The 22257-nt window shown below is 40.1% G+C and overlaps 1 protein-coding gene and 1 pseudogene across 2 annotated transcripts in view; both read left to right on the top strand.

The window, feature by feature from the left end:
• The window catches only part of NRG1 (neuregulin 1), a gene marked incomplete at its 5' end in the record, with an annotated part of 1029511 nt that overhangs the window by 462319 nt on the left and 544935 nt on the right, over window positions 1-22257 (top strand). The window lies entirely within an intron of this gene.
• Window positions 20245-21002, top strand: LOC309795874 (transcription factor Spi-C-like; annotated as a pseudogene). The gene has a single exon. The product of its transcript is annotated as a transcription factor Spi-C-like (transcript).

Genomic DNA, 22257 nt, shown 5'->3' with positions numbered 1-22257 from the left:
CAATATTTGGCATTATTATTCCTCCACTCGTGTGTCATTGACCTTCAGAGACCACAAATAGGCAAAATCTACAATCTTCAGATTTCTAAACACATGTTTTGTAGGAAGAATTTCTCTTTCCTAACTGAGGAATGCCAACTACTGGGCTGGTGAACATCTGCCTAGCAAATTGGAAGGGGCCAGAGGATTAAATGCTATTGAGATCCCCTTTGCATTTTTTTTCTCCTTCTCACAGTATTGGAGAAGGAGAGCAAAAGAAGAGCAAAAAACCAGGGCAAAAGAAAGCTCTGGTTTTTTGCTTGTACTTGTAAATTATTCATTAGACCAATAAGATAATAGGAGAATTTGGCCTCTGAGAAAGAAATAAATGTTTTTGAAATAGGACAAGCACAGATGTACAAATACAGAATTATATCTGGCACGTGTTAGAATATGGATCAGGTTTCTAAACGTCTCTTAGGCTTAAACCAAAGTTTTGCATATAGCTTAAGAAGAGTCTTAGTGTGATGAACGTGAAGTAAACTAAAGCCACGTTAACATCCTTTGTCATATCGTGAGGGCCCCAGACAGAGGTCCTTACTGTCATGCATGAAATGCAGACTTTCAGTTGTCAGTCAGACCTGGAGTCTACTGGTCTACCAGCTTCTGAGTTAAGGCTCTGACAGCTGTGGGACAATGGGAGCCATGTGATTATCTGTTCTTGCCCCTGACTGGGCAGACCACCGAGTGGATGGGCCATGTCTAGAGTCTAAGTTGCTGTGGCTTTTCATAGGAGGAAATATTTATTTGCCTTCCAAAGGAGTTGCCTCTGTGCTAATATTCCTGGATTTTGGGGTACTAATAATATAACATACAGTATATGAATAAATTAAAGTCAATTAGGACTAAAAATCTCCTGATATTGGATTGTTCTGTATTTAAGTAGCTTGCACTAACAGCTAGAGTAATGGAAATATACCAGAAATGTCCTTTGTTCGCCAGATGGTGAGCTCCGTGGAGGTGGGGGCCATAGTTGGAAATACTATTTCCCAGTATTTCCACTGTGCCTAACACATGCATAGCAGACTCTCAGCACCCCGTTGAGTGGAAATGAATTAGAGTGGCATGAACTGAGTTGTTCATCACATATGGACAAGCATGTTTCTCAGGAGACTTCTCTGAGTCAGCACAGGAACAAGGTGATGGAATGTGGGAAGCTGTTAGGGCAGTTACCTGAGCCTGGTCTCTTCCTAAAGCTTACAGTCCCTAGAATTCCATTCAACACTGCAGTTACCTTCTCTTCTTTCAAAAGTCAACAGATCTTACCCATTGAAAACACCCATGCACACACACCCAGCCTCATACGCTTTTGCACATACGCGCTATCATAGATCCTGCTGGTTTTAGGGTCTTTGGGAGTGGTGGCAGTTTGCTGAGAATCACTGCATTGGCTCATCAGCATAGACTTGACTACACTGTGTTATCACATCTGCTGTATGGCACAGGAACTCTACTCAATCCTCTGTAATGGCCTATATATGAAAAGGATCTAAAAAAAAGTGGATATATGTATAACTGATTCACTTTGCTGTACACCTGAAACTAACACAACATTGCAAATCAACTATACTCGAATAAAAATTTTAAAAAAAGAAAAAAAAAAGGGCTTCCCTGGTGGCGCAGTGGTTGGGAGCCCGCCTGCCGATGCAGGGGACACGGGTTCGTGCCCCCGTCCGGGAAGATTCCACATGCCGCGGAGCAGCTGGGCCCGTGAGCCGTGGCCGCTGGGCCTGCACATCCAGAGCCTGTGCTCCGCAACGGGAGAGGCCACAACAGTGAGAGGCCCGCGTACCGCGCAAAAAAAAAAAAAAAGAAAAAAAGAATGGTTGGGCCCAGAGTTGCCTTTTTAGTCTTAGAAGTCACAGATGGTGATTACTATTAGTTAAATATCTGAATATGAAGAAAAGCTGTGTATGGGTGGCTGTGTGTGTGTGTGTGTGTGTGTGTGTGTGGTGAGGGAGACCTGTGTGACTGAGTGTAACCCTGAGCTGACATTCTTGTTTCATCTTTCTGCCAAGACAGAGGTTTGCGTAGATTCCCATCAGTGAGGTACTATTCTATGCTAAACACTGTTGCTGGCCTGCCTGAGAAATTATTCGTGATCAGTAGGCAAAGAGCGCTGTCATGGGTACATACAGGAATTTCCTTTATTGACTCAGAAGACGGGTACCATCCTTAAGATTTTGCTGTTCATTTATTCCCTTATTTTTGGTCTGGATTTTCCTTTAATTTTTCCCCATTTTGACTTTTTAAATTTTGGTTTGAGTTGTCCTTTATTTTTTTCCCAATGAGTAACCTTGTTGTATTAGCTAACCCACAGGTGAAATGGGTTCTAGGTGAGAACTGGGGCCCTCCCACTTCCATCAACATGGTACCAGTACACTGACTAGTTGCTGACCATTTAGAACAGAGATTACTTCTCTGGAAGCCCAGGGACCTGTAGGAGATCGATGCTTAACCTCTGCAAAATTGTATGAAAAACGATTTTCAAGTGTATGTTTAGAATTACTTTTCTTTGAGAAGTTGTACAGTCTTCAGTGAATTCTCGAAGGGTAACCTGACCCCCCAAAAAAGGTTGAGAGCCACTCCATTCAAAACAGAGAGCACAGGTAGCAAATATCCAGGCCTTGGATGTCTTTTCTTTGGCTTGTTTGTTGAGAATAGTTTTCTAACATTTAAAAGTCATGGGATTTCCCATAAAATAAATTGTCTGCTTGTCTGGAAAAATCAGATCTGGCAACAGGACCCTAATTCCTGCCTGAAACTGAGTAAGAATGCCCCCTCGAGATGGGGCATTGTACTCTCCAGGGCCAGAAAGTCTACCACTTCTCATCTTTTTACAGAGCTGCTTCAACTATCTGCAAGTTTGTATTACTCTCCTCATTCCTGTAAACATTTGAGGGGTGCTCTAGCCAGGGGCTTAAAGTTTTAAGTTCTCGAACCAGACTGTATAGTCCCAAATATTGGCTTTACCCTTTGTTATCCTGTCCCTTTGGGGGGTTTTGTAAAATCTCTGTGCCTCCAATATTTCAAGGGTAAAATGGATACAACAAGAGTACTTTCTTATAGGATTATTGAAAGGATTATAGGAGTTAATACATGTATTTAGAAGAATGTCCAAAACCCTTGATAAATACCATTAGTATTTCAGCTGCACTGAAGACTTTGACAAGATAACCTCAAATCTGTTGACCTATGGATCTCCCACTTTGCATTGTTCTTTAGAACAGCTTATTCCTTTATCTAAAAATCTAGAATGTATGTGAATAGATTATGAGCTAAACTCATATTTTTTTCTCACAACTTTTAAATTCTATGCTATAGAATCTACCCTTTGGTTGACTGCTTTTTAAATGGCCACCTTATCATTCCAGGAGCATCTGTGTTTGTGTGTGTGTGTGTGTGTGTGTGTGTGTGTGTGTGTGTGTGTCCTAAATAGTGTCTGCTAAAGATACAATGAATATGTATTGAATCGAATAAGTAAGAGTGTAGAAGATATTGGACTCTTAGCTAGGCTGAAATTGCTTAGTTCTGTACTGTTTTTTGGTATGAGATTTTATCAAATCTTTGGAAACAAAAAGTCAAGTCAATTTACTAGAGTTCTCCTCCTCTAATTTCTTCCTTCTTTTCATTTTCTCTATTAAAAGAGAAGTAATTACATTTTTAGTAGAATGTTCTTGAAAGCACTTGAGTTCCCTGCATACAAACGGCCCAGGAACCTGGAAAATAAATCCTCCTCGTCTCTCACACGCTTGGGGGCTGAGACTTTGTCCAGAATGTTTTGTACCACATCTGATGCAGCAGGGGTTAGCTAAAAAGGCTGAGCTGGGATGGATGAAGGCTAGGTACCCACTAAAATAAGTGCATTACACTTAAAATAGTTTCATGATCACAACAACTGAAAATAATGTAATAATTACAACAGGTTCTTGGACCATCACTGAAGCCCTCGTTGCTTATTTCTTTTCCTCGGTTCTAGTTTCTAAGTTTATTGCTAGGGTTTGATGCATGCGTATGTGTTAGTTTTTGAAACAGAATTTGAAGCTTGAGTGAAAGGTAGTGCCCCTGTTCGCATTGATTTCCATTATTCCAGCTTCCATTTTTCTCCTCTCTTGGCTTGTGTGTGGTAGCAGAGCCAGGCCGCCAGGGGCGTGTCAGACTGGGGTTTCAGAGCCTCATCTCCACAGAGACGCTTGGCTTAGACAACTGGGTGGAAAAATCCAAAGGTTTAGACGTAACCAAATTCAACCAAAGCCTCAATCTTTCCTTCTCCTCTTTTTTTTTTTTTTTTTTTTTTTTTTTTTTTTTTTTTGCGGTACGCGGGCCTCTCACTGCTGTGACCTCTCCCGTTGTGGAGCACAGGCTCCGGACGTGCAGGCTCAGCGGCCATGGCTCACGGGCCCAGCCGCTCCGCAGCATGTGGGATCCTCCCGGACCAGTGCACGAACCCGTGTCCCCTGCATCGGCAGGCGGACTCTCAACCGCTGCGCTACCAGGGAAGCCCCTTCTCTGCTCTTTGTTCCATCTAATGACTGGCTTGGAAAGTATAAAAAGAGACTCTCCAGTAAAAGGATAAAAAATATCAAAGGGGAACAAATTGCTTTCTTGTTTTCTGGGATACTTACACCAGAATCTACTAAGTATCAGCGTCTAATTTTTTGTTCTCTATTAGGATGAATGCCATTCTTACGTGCTTAAAATATTTTTTCAAAACAAGCAGATATACATATGAACAAATAAAAGTTATATTTTCCATAAATACATACGAACACAATTCCAATTAATCCTGAATCGAAGTTTTTGTTCCCCCAAGTCCGATGCTCAGTTCAGAACATGTGACTTTTTCTATAATGCTTGCAGGGCTGCCATAAATGATCATGCTGTATGTGTACTGAACAGAGTACCCAGTCAAGGGCTGAAATCAACTAGCGCTCCTTTTATTAAGTATTAGCTCCAAGCACGGGTCTGTGTCTACCCTAGAGGACGTGCCTTTTCCGATTCTCATAAAGAGAAGGTACACAAATGACAGAATCACCTGACTTTAGAACATGAATGGACTTTAACGTCCTGAATGCTGTCTCCCATGCATGGTGTTCAGGTGTTTATTATCTTGAACAATATTGGGAATACAGGCAGTTGATGGCTTTTTCCAATGCCCCGTCTGCCCTAAAATTCAACTAATTCCATACAGGCTTTGGAAAGTGGGTGCAGAATTTCTGGTCTTTGGGGTTTTTTGGGAAGGGGTACAAATCATAAGGTACCAAACACCCTTTTAGTGACTGTAGTTTTATGGGGGTCAGTACATGCTAGCCCAGGTCTAATGTAAACCTCATGTTGCGTCAGAGTCTAAACCCCTAGCAATTTTAGGTGCATATCAAGAACACGGGAGTAGCAGGAAATCTATCTGCTCTGTGCCTCTGGAGCAGGGTGCAAAGTCAGAACTTGAAGTTGTTCACCAGGACATTTGTGTAGGAGAGGGAATCTCTAACTCTATGGGAACCGTTTCTCAGTGGTTCCTTTAGGTATATATCACTGATGATCTCTTAGTAGACCTTGTGCAAAGTGTAAAATGTTTATTAATTGGAACCGAAGCATAATTTCCTACTGAGTAGCTTTGATGGTTTCACTTCCCTTAGGGAAAAAGATAGACCTTGACAAAAGAGGATTAATCATATTGATAGGTTTCAAAGTATACCCTGGAGTCAAGTTTGGTCTCCTGTGTCCCCCTTATCTACATAAAATAGTGTTCAGAATGATAAACCCAAGGCACATTAAAGATACCTAATCAATGAAAATTTTTTCAGTTCTCTTCCTTATGTTGTATTTGCTGACAGCAATACAGACCTATAAATGTTAGATTTTCCCCAAAGAAAATTGCCACAAAAGATTTGAAACTTTTAATTAGTCAGGAAATTACCCATTCCTTGAACCTTAATTGTTTGATGTCGCTAGCAAAGGCCTGGTGAAAGCATGTTTCAGCTTCATGATTTGGTGGAAAAAATTTCTTGTTAATCTCACCCACCATACCTTTGTTTTCTGAAAACAGTGTCATTTGATGCTTCTTCCACCAATTAGTGGGAAGAAACTTTTAAGTTGTGTAGAATAACTCTTAATTTCTTCAAAAAGCTAACTGAGAAAAGAACAGCATGAGAACACGTGGCAAAGAAAGGGGAGGGAATAGGAGATTGAGAGATTATCATGAGGATTTAGTAAGAGAATAGCTAACTGAGGGACATCCCTGGCATTCCAGTGGTTAAGACTTCATTCACCTTCCAGTTCAGGATGTGGGTTCGATCCCTGGTCGCAGAACTAAGATCCCACATGCCTTGTGGCCAAAAAACCAAAACATAAAACAAGCAGTATTGTAGCAAATTCAATAAAGACTTTAAAAAAAATGGTCCACATCAAAAAAAAGTTAAAAAAAACAATAGCTAACTGAATTATATATAAAAACTATAAACATCATGAAATACTATGTGGTCATTAAAAGTGATAATGTACAGGTATATTGATTGGCATGGACAATTATCATAGCATATTAATAATTAAAAAAAAGTATCACAGAATGGGCGTGCTCCATCCTAAATAAATGCCCCAACAACCAGTCCTTTTTTATAGGCAAAACCCACAAATTATCTCTGTCCCCTAATCTTTCTCATCTTCCGTGTCTAATCCATCATGAAGCCTTTTAACTCCAAATGTCTTTCAAACCATCCACTTGCCTCCAACTCCACCATCCCCACATCTAAGCTTGGTGTTCAGTTAATGCTTGTGAAGTGAATGCTGAGTATGGTCCCATTTGTGACATAGCACATCTATTACACATGTGTGTGAAGAAACAGGTGCCTGGAGGGGTGTTCACCAAACTGCTGGCTGTGGTTTCCTGTTAGGTGGTGGAATTCAGCATTATTTTTACCTTTTTGTTTGAATTTTCCTGTGTTTGAAAAATTAAAAAATAATAATGTATAATTCACTGCCTTAGCCAACCCCCCAAAAATCTATTATGAAACAGGGACAATAACCATTACCTTACCGTTCTCTCTGGATAAACATAATGTTCAAATATACTAGTACATGTGAAAGTTTTTATAATATGAAAACAAAGTTACTAATATGGTTACTGTGAGCCATCATAATGATAATAATTTTTTAAAAACCACAGATGCTAAAATTTCTTGAATACCTGTGCCTAGTGTTTTAGGAGTATTAACTCATTAAGCCTGTGATACTATTAATATTCCCATTTTAGAGGTGAGGAAACTGAGGCCGAGCCAGATTAAATAATTAACCCTGGCAGACCCAGCTGGGAGAGAAGAGTCAGGATTTGAACCAGACATAGTTAAGCCCCAGGGTCTGAGTACTAACCACGGTGCCATAATCATAACACACTGAAGATGCAGCAGAGGTAGAACTTACCTCCAGTGTATCAGACTCTCCCCACTGTGAAGCCCTTCAAGGGAGTTTCATACACTTTACCACCTCTGTTAATTTAGAAAGACTTTCAGGCACTGCTGAATGATTTGGCGAGTAAGGCCAAGCCACGTGACCACTGCTGGACGTAGTTTCATAGATTACACATTTAAATATTAGAGGCAGATGACATGGGGAAGAAAGGAGAAACTAATACGTGGGGCATGTTAGTTTTTATCCTCAAGATACTATGTAGATACCATTGCATTGAACCTTCACAACACGGCAGAAGGTGTTACTGTTTTCGGTTTGCAATCACTGATAAGGTAACTGAGATGTGGATTTATGACGTAATTTGCCCAGGTCTTCACAGCTATTAAGTTGGAGAGGAGGAAGCCCATCAAGACTCCCAGTTTCACTCTGTCCGCCTCTGTTATTCTCCAACTGGAAAGCTATGACCCAGGGCTGTGTGTCTTAGCAAAGCTATTAAGAGGAAAGACTTTGAGAAGATCAATATGTGGGGGCTTGAAACCTGATCCTTGAGTTTACTAGTTGTGTCGATTGAGGCAGGTTAGCATCACGAGCCTCAGTTTTCTCATCCTCAAAGTGGGAATAATAAAAATATCCCTGCTTCTCAAGGAGAGAATTTTAGTTACTCTGTGTCTTCAATTACTCTTGCAAAAGCGTGTATAAGCCCATACAAAGGATTACAAAGATGTCAATAAGGCTGAGCTTTTAAGAACCCTGGACTGGACATTTCTCAAAATGTGACCACCTATTTTATACCTAATTTCCAAAGTTATCATAAGTGCAGGCTTATTATAATAAGTTCTCTCTATGTGAAATTTCTTTGCTTTCTTAGTTGGTCTCTTCCTTGTCTTCTCAATAAACCACGCACACTGTGGTGTCTGGACCTTGGCTCCTGGGTGCCTCCTGGCTGGGAAAGCCTTCCCCTCCCTCAGGAACTGAATCAGCTTCCATGTACAACCTCCCTAATCACTTAGGTCTGAAGCGGTGTCCTTCTGTTATCAATGTCCATAACACTGAACAGGCCATTTAATATAAATTCCCTTGGAGGTTATATATTTTGTTATGGATTTATGTGTTTTCTTTAAAAATAGCTTACTAAGTCATTGAGGCAAGAGCATGCTTTTTCATCCCCAGAGAGGATAGCACGGGAGACACTCAGTACATAGTTGTTGATTGTTTTGATTTTAGAGAAAAAGGCAAAAGAATAGGATAAGGGGGCAGCAACTTCATAGAATTATCTCAAGTCCAATAAAAAAGTAAAATGGTTTCCTGACATTGGTTGCAATAGATGAAACTTCCTTCCCCAGATCTCAGGGTCCCAATTTGGAAAATGGAGTTTGGCCATATCTTTTGTCTACCAGGTTTGACATAAAAAAACCTGATGAATGGTTGTAAGCTCTTTGGAAACATAAAATGGAAGGGGAATACTAAGCAAAAGGACGGATCGATACAGAGTTCAGCTTTAAACTTCTTTCATCTGCTAAAGCTGGTTTTCTTGGCAGTACCAGCAAGATCTGGAATTTTTTTAAAAAAATCATTCTTATAAATGTATTGATTGAATGTATTAAGATGCTTTATTACCATATCCATTTGCTTATAAGAAGACATCCGTATATGTCAAATATAAGCCTCAAAAGACAATCAAATAAATGGAAATAATGCAAAGCAACTGAGGTTACACAGCATTACAGACTGCATTTTGTTCGTTTTATGTACATGAAAGAAAAGAACAAAGGGGTTGAAAGCCTTCTAGAATAATAAATGCCACATTCAGTGGAGAAGACACATTTTAATTTGCAAACATCTCCCACTGAGAGTGTAGCAGAATGAAAAAGAACCCTGTCCTGTAGGTACCTTAGTATCTCACTGCCTTTGAAGCTCTAAGGGGACTAGATCTTCAGTTTCCTCCCCTGTGCAGGTAATAGAGAAAAGTGTGAATAAAGAAGTGTTCCATTCCCATATTTATTGCAAAGCATTCTCTATCCTGTTTCCTGATGTGCAAAAGCCAAGTTATAAATTTTTAGTGTACTTTTAAGATTCCAGTGTTTGTCAGCCTGCTGTCAACACTTGCATCAACAAAGATGGGGTATGAGGTGTTATCTTTGTCATCTTTTCAGCTGTAAACTGGAATGGTGGCCAGAAAAAAAGAAAAAATTAGATTGGGGATTTCTTAGGAAGAGATGTAATAGATGTACCTTATAGATATGAAAATGAAGTACCTTATATGAAATGGAGTACCTTATAGATAAGAGGCAAGACAGCTGGTGAAGAAAAAAAAAAATTGTACCTAATAGGAGCTGCCCAGGATCCAGGTATCAAGGGGGAAAATGGCATATTCATAGCCCATAGAGATCTCTAAGAATTAGAGATTGGGGTATATTATTTCTTGACATGTCTGGAGGCTCCCTGGATGGAAATCCTGGAACATATCTTAGAGAAAGCAAAAAGGCCTCAACAGAGAAGCTAAGAATCAGGCTGTCATTTGGACTAAAATAAAACCTGTAGATATAAATGAAACAGCATGAAATAAAATAACTTCCCAGGTAAAAGGGCTATTAGTACACGATTCTGCAAGTCAAAAGAAGGTTTGGATCAGGAAGGCAAGTCTGGGGTTGAGGGAAGGGGAGGTGGGGTGAGGTATAGTTTAGAGCTGTATTGAAGTCAGGTCAGGGGAAGGCACTAGAGCCCAGTAAATGAGAGCCTAGGAAGCATGACTTCAAAGGAAAATGTGCGTGGTGGACAGGAGGACCCCTGAGGATCAGAAACCTGAGTGTCAATACTTGCTGGGGAAGTGGGCAAGAAATGAAAAGGAGAGAGCCAGGTGAAGCAGCTGGAATCAGGAACCTGGGCTGGAGGACCTGGCAGCAGCCAGTATGAGCTGGAAAAGCAGGAGGAGATTTGAAGCCAGACTTACTTTTCAGGCCCCAGACTTTAATATTCCTCCTGTGGGGACCAGCGCCTTTGGGTGACATTCACAGAATTTCAGTGTTGGACAGGATTTCAGAGATTATCCATGAAGTCCCCTCTATGGGCACCAAGCCTTCTGCAGTATTTCCAGTGAGGGAGGGAAACACTTAAAGGAAGTAGGGAAGAGGGGAGAGAAATGGATACTTCTAACCCAATCTATAAACACCTTACCAGTGAGCTAGGCCCCATGAAGCTAAATTTAAAAATAAGACTCTAATTATTTGTAAGTTAGCTATTTATTTTGTATCCAGAGAACTCTACAGCTACATTCAAATAACCTTTTGCACCCTAACAATCTTAATTGTTCATGTAGTGTTCAGACATTCCATCAGAGAGAAACATTGCTTACTAAGTAGAAAGGAAACGCTATTTTTTCAAAGTCATGTTTTTTTTATATGGACATAGATCTTCACTTCGGGTGCTGGTGATGGAGACTTACAAGCTGTAGGGGACACTGGTGGCCCTGATATCTGAAGAAACCCCGATGGCTTTATCACATATTCCAAGTTTAACTTTTAATTTTAAAAATAAATGAATGGATAAAAGAAACATGTTTGAAAAAGACACAAAACCCTAATTTTAGTCATGTGTAGGTACTCTATTTTAAGGATGTCTAATTCATACTCATAACTCAGATAATGTAGGGGGTGATCAATGAGTAGGAGATAATTTCCCATAAGATTTCTTTAAATAGTAAACTGCTTTGCTGCCTGTAGTCCACACATCAATTTATGCAGAACTATTTCTGGTAATATAGTTCATCTCCAATTTATGAGAAAATACTATGTTTCAAAGCAGATTTTAAGTGAGTTTTTTGGAATCCAGAAGCAATTGTCCCAAAGAGTGAATTTCAACCCAGTTAAGTCCACAGGTCAGCCCACAAAAAAAAAACACACTTTGCACTAATTAATCTGTGAGGCAAGTTTGCTTATCCACTTTTATTCCTCTTTTTTTTTTTTTTTCCTGCCTCGCCACGCAGCTTGTGGGATCTTAGTTCCCCAACCAGTGATTGAACCCCGGGCCACTGCAATTAAAGCACCAAGTCCTAACCACTAGACTGCTAGGGAATTCCCACTTATCTACTTTTAGATCAAAAAAACTTTTAAGCAGGTAAAAAGCTATGACCACCCCATCTAAATAAATTCACCTGCTATACACTTGCACACAAAAATTGGTGTACAATTTGAAGAGGTAAAAGAACCCATTCAAATTTGCCCAAAGGTAGAGAATAATCATATTCAATAATTCTTTGGGAAAAGGTACATGTATTTTGGTTTCAGGTACTTACTAAGAGAGAGGGGGTTCTCCATCCCCCGTGAGGCTAAATGTGAGAGCCAGGGGTTTCCCATAATTCTAAAAGTTCAGTAGAATCTATGGTGTGGCAGAAGTGCTGTTTGTCCGCTCTTAGTTCCAAGGAGGACCAGCATGCTTTCTAATCAAACGCCTCAACAGATTGCTTTTTTTTCCCCCTCAATTTTTTATTTTGTTTATTTAACATCTTTATTGGAGTATAACTGCTTTACAATGGTGTGTTAGTTTCTGCTTTATAACAAAGTGAATCAGCTATACATATATCCCCATATCTTCTCCCTGTTGCGTCTCCCTCCCACCCTCCCTATCCCACCCCTCTAGGTGGTCACAAAGCACCAAGCTGATCTCCCTGTGCTATGCGGATGCTTCCCACTAGCTATCTGTTTTACATTTGGTAGTGTATATATGTCCATGCCACTCTCTCACTTCGTCCCAGCTTACCCTTCCCCCTCCCGTATCCTCAAGTCCATTCTCTACTAGGTCTGCATCTTTATTCCTGTCTTGCCCCTAGGTTCTTCTGACCATTTATTTTCTTTTTCTTTCTTTTTTATTTTTAGATTCCATATATATGTGTTAGCATACAGTATTTGTTTTTCTCTTTCTGGCTTACTTCACTCTGTATGACAGACTCTAGGTCCATCCACCTCACTACAAATAACTCAGTTTCATTCCTTTTTATGCCTGAGTAATATTCCACTGTATGTATGTGCCACATCTTTATCCATTCATCTGTTGATGGACACTTAGGTTGCTTCCATGTTCTGGCTATTGTAAATAGAGCTGCAGTGAACATTGTGGTACATGACTCTTTTTGAATTATGGTTTTCTCAGGGTATATGCCCAGTAGTGGGATTGCTGGGTCATATGATAGTTCCATTTTTAGTTTTTTAAGGAACCTCCGTACTGTTCTCCCTAGTGGCTGTATCAATTTACATTCCCACCAAGAGTGCAAGAGGGTTCCTTTTTCTCCACACCCTCTCCAGCATTTATTGTTTGTAGATTTTTTGATGATGGCCATTCTGACTGGTGTGAGGTGATACCTCACTGTAGTTTTGATTTGCATTTCTCTAATGATTAATGATGTTGAGCATTCTTTCATGTGTCTGTTGGCAATCTGTGTATCTTCTTTGGAGAAATGTCTGTTTAGGTCTTCTGCCCATTTTTGGATTGTTTGTTTTTTTGATATTGAGCTGCATGAGTTGCTTGTTTGGTTTGGAGATGAATCCTTTGTCAGTTGCTTCATTTGCAAATATTTTCTCCCATTCTGAGGGTTGTCTTTTCATCTGGTTTATGGTTTCCTTGGCTGTGCAAAATCTTTTATGTTTCATTAGGTCCCATTTGGTTATTTTTGTTTTTATTTCCATTTCTCTAGGAGGTGGGTCAAAAAGGATCTTGCTGTGATTTATGCCATAGAGTGTTCTGCCTATGTTTTCCTCTAAGAGTTTGATGGTGTCTGGCCTTACATTTAGGTCTTTAATCCATTTTGAGTTTATTTTTGTGTATGGTGTTAGGGAGTGTTCTAATTTCATTCTTTTACATGTAGCTGTCCAGTTTTCCCAGCACCACTTATTGAAGGGGCTGTCTTTTCTCCACTGTACATTCTTGTTTCCTTTATCAAAGATAAGGTGACCATATGTACATGGGTTTATCTCTGGGCTTTTTATCCTGTTCCATTGATCTATATTTCTGTTTCTGTGCCAGTACCATACTGTCTTAATTACTGTAGCTTTGTAGTATAGTCTGAAGTCAGGGAGCCTGATTCCTCCAGCTCTGTTTTTCTTTCTCAAGATTGCTTTGGCTATTCAGGGTCTTTTGTGTTTCCATACAGATTGTGGAATTTTTTGTTCTAGTTCTGTGAAAAATGCCACTGGTAGCTTGATAGGGATTGCATTGAATCTGTAGATTGCTTTGGGTAATAGAGTCATTTTCACAATGTTGATTCTTCCAATCCAAGAACATGGTATATCTCTCCATCTGTTTGTATCATCTTTAATTTCTTTCATCAGCGTCTTCCATGGATTGCTTTTAAACTAGTTTTTCCCTTCATTGTCCACCAGGAAAGAACTTTCTAACCTTCAGAATAAATGAATATATCTGTTAGCAACAGTGAGAAACCAGTGAAGTATGAAGCAGTCTCTGGTACTTTCTGTTTTGTCTTTTCTTAGATTCTGTGGTAGAAGGGAGAAAGTACAGAGAAATTCCAACACTGAGTACCTGAAGCTTTAAAGTAAGACTCAGGTGAGGCTGGGCATTTAGGGGATTTCTTCCAAGTGGGTCAGAGGTCTAGGCAGAAGGGATGTATGAGGTTTAGAAGGAAGGGTGCCTGAAGTGAGTGGGGTTGGGGGACATTGACGGGACAAGCCAGCTCTGGAAGCAGAGGAAGAAGAAACAACCCGAGGGTGACTATATCCTTTATGTTTTCCCTCTCCCCTCACTATTGACAGCCCTCCCTTCATGATCTGCCATAGACTGACTCTTTGATAAAGAAAAAGATGATGAAATCTAGAAAAGAAGGAGAGAAAGAGAAGAAGTAGATACCAGGTTGTACTGTTGAGGAAGAGAGTGAGAGAAATACAAATTCTTGCCTCCGTGGTCTACCAGCTGCTGTTACTACTCGTAATTTTAGGTGTGCAAAGAAAGTATTTGTTAGGTATTTGTAGCCAACCAGCAACTCCCTGACATCCTCTCATCAATAGCAAAATATTGCATACTGCTTGTTTTGTAAGTCAAGAAACCCAGTGAAAAGCTCTAAAAGAATCTTCCTTGGATCTGAATCCACATACATTTCTGACTTCTCAGAGAGCCTTAAGGTTGGAAAGCTTCAGAATCCATGGGTACATGAAGGAAGAAAGTGGTAGTAGTATTCTTCAGCGGATGTGAAAAACTATCTAAGAGAACACCAGAACCAGAAGACCATGGGTGGTCTGAAGAGTAGGATGGGAGAACATAGTAACCGTTTCGTTCTAGGAATCAAACAGCCACCCTGGCTGCAGAGCTTCCTTCCGAGGCAGCATGATATACATGATGTGCTTCAATCCAGGTGTTGGGACCAAGTCCTACTGAACATGTGCTTTTGCGCAAACAGCAAGCATGTTCTTTGGTGAAGCTTTGTTCACCTGAAACACGTCTCTCATTCTCTCTTGGCTGCTTCATCTTTTGGATGAGGAGAATGGAAGTCTGTGTAATTTAGACTGCTCAGTCAGCAAACCGTGGAAGAATCTAGACTTCCAAGTGGGTCAGCTAGCTCAGAACCAAAGCCCTATCTCTAGACCGTACCGAGGAAAGTCAGCGCCATTTTGCCATCTTTCTCTCTCTCCTTCCCTCCTCTTCCTCCACTTCGATCTTCCCCTCCCCCTCCTTCTCCCTTCCTTGTGCTCCCATTTCTCCCTCCAGTGGTAGATTAGTAATACCTGGGGGTATTCATAATCTTCCTGCTTTCCTCCTTCCCCACTCCCATCTTGACTCCTGTCCTCCCTCCCTCCCTCCCTCCCTCCCACTTCCTTCCCTCTTTCCTTCCTTCCTCTCTTTGCAAGGTCTTCTTACCAGCTTCCACCCATTTTCTTATGTAAAGCACTTTTGAATTCCAGCCATCTGTGAATACAAGGCAGTGAAAAATATTGAAGTCACATCAAATTCCACTTGCTCTGCCAGTTAAAAATACAGATGCTTCCTGTTTTATGCTTTCCTCTCACTTTCTCTGGAGCTTAAACATGAAAATATGTTCAATGATAAAAACCAGCACATATTCCCTTTCACCAGGAAACATATTGCAAACAATGAAAGGTAGAGTTATTTTCCCAAGTCCAGCAGGGTATTAAGATGTTGGAAGAATCATACATAGAACCATAATTTCATAGAAGAAGAACATAATTATTCACAACGATCGCATTTTATAGGTGAAGAAATTGAGATCACAGGGAGTTGTTGTAATTGTTCTCATATGTGGTCCTCATGGACTTGCCAAAGTTCACATCCGCCTACGTTTTCACCTAGCATAGCTGGGCCTCAATTGCTCCATGATGCTTTTTTGCTATCCACCACTTTCAAATAGGATTCTTTGGCTACTGGGAGAGGCCAAATCCTTGAGCAATGAAGCGTTAGCTTGAAACTCAGTTTATGTGCGGGAGTGAGAAAAAGCAATGCTGGACTGAGAGTCAAGACAACTGCGTTCTAGTTACACCTCTGTTGCTACCTATCAAACCTTGACAAAAATTTCTACTCTTGGCCCACGAAGGGGCTGGGTCAAATGATCTCTAAATTTCCTTCCAGCTCTTTGAGACTTGATGATTTTTTCTCCCTTTACATTTCTGCTGACTCAAGAGTATATGACATTGGCCAGGTTATTAACTGCTGTAAATCTCCATTTTTCCAAGTGCAAAGGGAGAGGAACACATTCCCATATTTTCCTAGCTTATACCTACTATATGATCTTGAATTAAATGGACTGTTTTTAGAAATCACATTAAGTCTTTTATATCTATAGATATTCTAGCTTTAGCGCTTATTAAATAAGACAGTGGTCATACCGCTGGGCATATCCTTCGCTATAAAAACACTGTATTGACCACAATTCTCACCCCTCTTGGCTTCCACCACATCTTTTTATATAAGCTGTTATAACCCTTGTAGTACTATGGTATAGCACATTGTATGTCACTGTGTTCTCCCCCTCCTGTCATATCTGGTCCTATCCTAGCATTTCCTGTCTCAATGACTAGCTCCTCATCCATTTTACTGATGTGTGATACTTTCTCACTGTATATTTCTTACTTCCTTATATCCAATGATTCACCAAGGCCTTATTGATCTTATCTCCCCCATGTCGTTCAAATTCATCTGCTTCTCCTTCTTTCTCCCACTATGTCCTAGTCCACTGCCTAAACCCCCCAATGGCTTTTCACTACTACTTTTTTTTAAAATATTCAATTGCACATGTTTTTATTGGAAAGAATTCAGGTTTTTCATTTCATCACTAGACTGCTGTACGGAAAAAAATTTTGTTGAGTGAAGAGTTTATAACTGTGTTATAAAGTTATATATGCATGAGCTATGTTTTTTCCCTCTATTTTTAAAAAATGTAGTTGATTTACAAAGTTATGTTAGTTTCAGGTGTTCAGCAAAGTGATTAATTTATATATATATATATATATATATAAAAAACATAATGCTATAATGTATATTTTTTCAGGCTTTTCCATTATAGGTTATTACAAGATATTGAATATAGTTCCCTGTGCTATACAGTAAGTCCTTGTTGTTTATCTACTTTATATATAGTAGTGTGTGTCTGTTAATCCCAAACTTCACTACTCTTGATATGAAGATCAGGATCCTTACCAACACTTCCCCAGCAGGCAGTTCCTGGCCCTTGCCTCTGTTCCCAGTCTCCTACTGTATCCACCTAACCCTTGGTGTCCTCCTTAGGTCCCCTTCCTTGCCATCCTCTCTTTGGAGACAGGCTTTGCTGTTCCCTGTGGTTATAAAGTGCCCCCTAGCAGTCATCTAGTTAACTCTTATTCTTCTGGATTCACACTAATGACCCTGTCCTCAGGGAAGCCTTCTCTCACGTCCCTAAGTCAGTTCCCTCTGTTCTTTGTCCTCAGTGCTCTCCATAGCCTTGTTTTTCTTGCAGTCATCATAGTTGCAGTTTTACACTTGCTCCTGTGATGCTTTTAAAATTGTTTTTGGATACCTTCTCCCTCCCAGGTCTATCTTCCTGTCATCATTGGAACTGCAGTGCCTAGCACAGTTTTTGGCACATAATAGGTACACACTAAAATGTTGTTGGACAAATGAGTAAATTCATGAATGGAAAGAAAAAATAGAAGCTCCTGAGATCAAGGGCTATATCCTCACTTCTTCACATTCAGGGTTGGAACCAACTCTAAGAGGCCATTAATAAATTAGTGTTCAGAGAATAAAGCTGATGAACATTGAAGCACCCACTGGGCTAGGAAGTTCAGAAGTTTTGCTTAAAGTGCTAAGATATGGAGTTACTAATGTTTTAAAGGAGCAACACTGTTAAATATAAAATAACTGTTCATCAATATAGCCTCTAACCAAGCCTCAATATACTGCAAAAAGAAGTATTTCAGATGTCAGCTTCGAGCTCCCTTTCATTATGTGTATAGAGAGAAACACCAAGACAAGCTTTAAGTGCTATAAATTCAAATAAGAGGGAAATCAGTAAAAACTGGAGTTACCAGGAAAAGCTCCCAAGAGGCTATGCTTGAATTGTGCTTTGAAAGTTAATTATAGTTTGAACAGGGGAGTGTGTGTGGCTTGTTTCTTTGCTTTCTTTTTTTATCTTTTTCAAATTTTTCTCATTTATTTATTTATTTATTTGGCTGTGTCAGGGCTTAGCTGCGTCATGCAGCATCTTCGTTGAGGCATGCGGGATCTTTCGTTGTGGCCTGCAGGCTTCTCTCTAGTTGTGGTGTGCGGGGTTTTCCTTCTCTAGTTGTTGGAGCCTGTGCCTGGAGCCCTGGCACAGGCTCCAGGGCGCGTGGGCTCTGTAGTTTGCAGCACACGACTCTCTCGTTGAGGTGCACGAGCTTAGTAGTTGTGGCGCACGGGCTTAGTTGCCCCGCGGCACGTGGGATCTTAGTTCCCCGACCAGGGAGGGAACCCGCGTCCCCTGCATTGGAAGGAGGATTCTTTACCACTGGACCACCAGGGAAGCCCCTGGCTTGTTTCTTGAAGATCTGTCTACATGTTGACTGATCCCCATTTGCTCTTTCTCATACACTGTCCGCCTGGCTCCCCCAAACTCTGTGTCCTGGGATGCTGGCATCAACAGACTCCCTTGCCCTCTGTCTTCAAGTTGGGTTTCCTCAAAGGGAGGCACCGGCAGGAGGTTGTAGGGTGGAAGGAGAGAATCCTAGGTGTTCATTTCCCCATGAATGCTCCTTACCTGGTCAAGGTTGGCAGTAACTGATTCCTCTTCTGAGGGCCACAGCTCCTGTCGGATGCCCCCTTCTAACTTACAGCTACAGTTTCAGTGGGTTACCCCTTCAGACCTCGGGGTGATAATGGCTTTCTGATGCTCTGATCCCCAGGATACACTTAGGCTCTGTATTTATTCATTGTGGGGATGTCATATGTTTCCTGCCAAAAATGAGGGAGTGAGATAAAAAAAAATTGGTAAAGAAACTGTCAGCATGTCAGTGGGAATTCTTCTCCAACAAAATATAGTTGTATTTTTCTCCTCTTGGTTGTTCAGTTCAGAGGATACATATGCTTTACCTCAAAACAGATAACCAAGCAGGCATCACTTTAAACTGATTTTCACAAGCTGACCAGCAGAATGAAACGTGTGTCCCTAAGTAAAACAGAATAAAATGGGCCAATAGACGATAGAGCACCTGCTCCCCCCTCCCCTTTCCCCACCACGTACACTTACTGCACTGAATGGATCTTCAGAGAAGATAAGCCAGTAAGAGAGAAACCCCCATCTCTGCCCCCCTCCCTAGGTATCGACATAGAAACACTCCAGTTTTTCCTAACATCATGGACTCAGGAAAGAGGAAACGTGAGAGGCCATCCCTGCTGGAACGGTTGGGAGCTAAGGGTGTGGGTAGGAAGGAGAGCACAATTAAAGTACTGAGGTATGAGCCCAGAAAAAAGCTTCCCTGTCACATCCATCCTGACTGTGAAATCCATCCATCCAAGACATACCACCCTAGATAGACACTCACTCCTCCTGCAGAAGAGATTGGCAGGGGTCAGTGGTGCTTACCCATGGTCCAGAGGGAGCTGTTGTCACTTCATCTGCCATGATTCATACCTATTGAGAGGAGAACAATGGCCAATACACAGAAGCCTTCCTTGGGACCAACTTTTGAGTTGTATAAGCAGTAAAAGCAGCGTTGATCTTCGCTTATCAGCATTTTCATCAGTAGCAGCAAAACGAGTAGCTTAGCCAGCATTGTGTAGAACTATAAACTTTAACTGCTGAACTACGTCCATTGGTTAAAAAAAATTCAGCCTGTATGTGGAAATTGGGAATAGAATGATCTCCTCTAAAATTATTCCAAGTATTTTTAAAATAAATACTTGGTTGATGAAAAATATAGAATCTGTGTGATAGTTAGGATAACTGAATACATTACATAATATCCTTTGCCAAAAAAAGCTTACATTATTACAGTGGTTAGGAGGGAAATTAATCTGAGTAATCTTAATATAATAGTGCTAATAATCATAATGGAATGAATCACCCTGTATTGCAATTATGATTCCGTAATATATATTTTTGGAGATCAACTCTTTCATGACGAGTTGGAATGGAATGCAGTAACAGGAGAGCAGTGATTTTGGCTAACACCTTAAATATTCTGAAAAAAGCTAGCACCATAGAAGAATCTATTTTCTCCACTGAATTATTAAATGCCCAAAGAAGTATCATGGGGCAGATAAAGAAGAAGATGAGTCTGGAAATGTTAGATTGGCCTCTGATGGACAGAATTGTCAATTTATTAATGAAGCATGGCTTGTGTTGAACAAGACAAGCTGGGTCAAGCATTTGAAGATGTTTTTGAAGTACTGAGGCAACATTCAACTGGTGATCTTCAGTACTCCTCAAATTACAAAAATGACCTGGCTTTCATCAACCACTGTTCTCATGTCAGAGGAAATTCCAGCAGCTATGGTGTGCTGCCCACAGAGGAACCAGTCTACAATTGGAGAACAGTAATATATTTATATAGAACAGTGTTGCGGACCTCCATTTTGAAGGAAATATTCATCAGTCTCTGCAGAACATCCCTGAAAACCAGCTGGTGCAACCTACTCTTCTCCACCAAAAGGGAGGAAAAGGCAGGAAGAAGCTCCGACTGTTTGAATACCTTCATGAATCCCTGTGTAATCCCAAGATGGCATTTTGTATTCAGTGGATGGATCAAACCAAAGACATCTTTCGGTTTGTATCAAAAAACAATGAAAAACTTGCCCAACTTTGGGGGAAAAGAAAAGACAACCAGAAGACCATGACTTACCAGAAAATGGCCAGAGCACCGAGGAATTATGGAAGAACTGAGGAAGTCATCAAAATCCAGAGAAAGTTAACTTACCAGTTCAGTGAGGCCATTCTCCAAAGACTGTCTCCATCTTATTTCTTGGAGGAAGAGATCTTCAACTCACAGTATGTTCAACCTGATCAAGGATATCTCAGTTTAAATAACTGGAATGCAAGTTATAATTATACATTCGCCAATTACCATGATCTAAGTCACCCTGATGGCTAAATATACTCTTATATATCAAAATTTTCTGGCATCAGAAATCCCTACAAGTTTTAGGATTTTTCTCTGAAAGCAAATACTGAAAAACAAAACAAAAAACCCAGACTTCATTATTGCTATCTTTTATGAAGTAGCGTATAATCTATACTAACTTGGTGAAAAATTTTGCCAGTGAACAACTTTAAAATGATCAAGTCCCATTTGAAAATATAGACTAAATGTCCTTCCTTTTACTATTGTCTATGTAATACTTCCTTCTAGATTAATAATGCTAGTAGAGATACTTTGATTTACATATTGATTTAAACATTATTTTTCTGTCATACACTCAGACAAAAAAAGAATCACTCTAACATGTATCCAACAGCTTTAGCAACAAAACAAAAAATGATTGCCTGTGATAGTGTTCCTGCTAAATTACATTCATGGCTTTAAAAATTTCAGTGACTAAAACTTAGAACTACCATATGATCCAGCAATTCCACTCCTGGGTATACATCCAAAGAAAATGAGAACACTAATTTGAAAAGATATATGCACCCCAGTGTTCACAGCTGCATTTTTTTTTTTTTTGGCCACACCACACAGCTTGTGGGATCTCAGTTCCCCAACCAGGGATTGAACCCAGGCCTCTGCAGTGAAAGCACAGAATCCTTACCACTAGACTACCAGGGAACTCCCATAGCAGCATTATTTATAATAGCCAAGATATGGAAGCAACCTAAATGTCCACCAACAGATGAATGGATAAAGAAGATGTGGTAAATATAAACAAAGGAGTACTGCGCAGCCATAAAAGAGTGAAATTTTGTCATTTGCAACAACATGGATGGACCTGGAGAGTATTATGCTTAGTGAAGTAAGTCAATGAGTGAAAGACAAATACTGTATGTTATCATTTATATGTGGAATCTAAAAATTGAAACAAATGAATATAACAAAATAGAAACAAACTTAAAGATATAGAGAACAAATTAGTTACCAGTGGGGGGAAGGAAGGAGGGAGGGGGCAAGATAGGGGTGGAAGATTAAAAGGTACAGACTACTATGTATAAAATAAATAAGATACAAGGGTGTAATGTACAGCACAGGGAATATAGTCAATATTTTATAATAGCTTTGAATAGAGTATAATCTAGAAAAATACTGAATCACTATGTAGTACACCTAAAACTAATATAATACTATACATCTGAAACTAAAATTGTAAATCAACTATATTTCTATAAAATAAATAAATAAAAAGTAAAAACTTAAA

This window comes from Mesoplodon mirus (genome assembly GCF_964341445.2).
Source record: "Mesoplodon mirus genome assembly, chromosome: 20".
Taxonomy (NCBI): Eukaryota; Metazoa; Chordata; class Mammalia; order Artiodactyla; family Ziphiidae; genus Mesoplodon; species Mesoplodon mirus.
The sequence above is the reverse complement of the archived record's forward strand: the minus strand, read 5'-3'. Positions and strand labels throughout refer to the sequence as shown.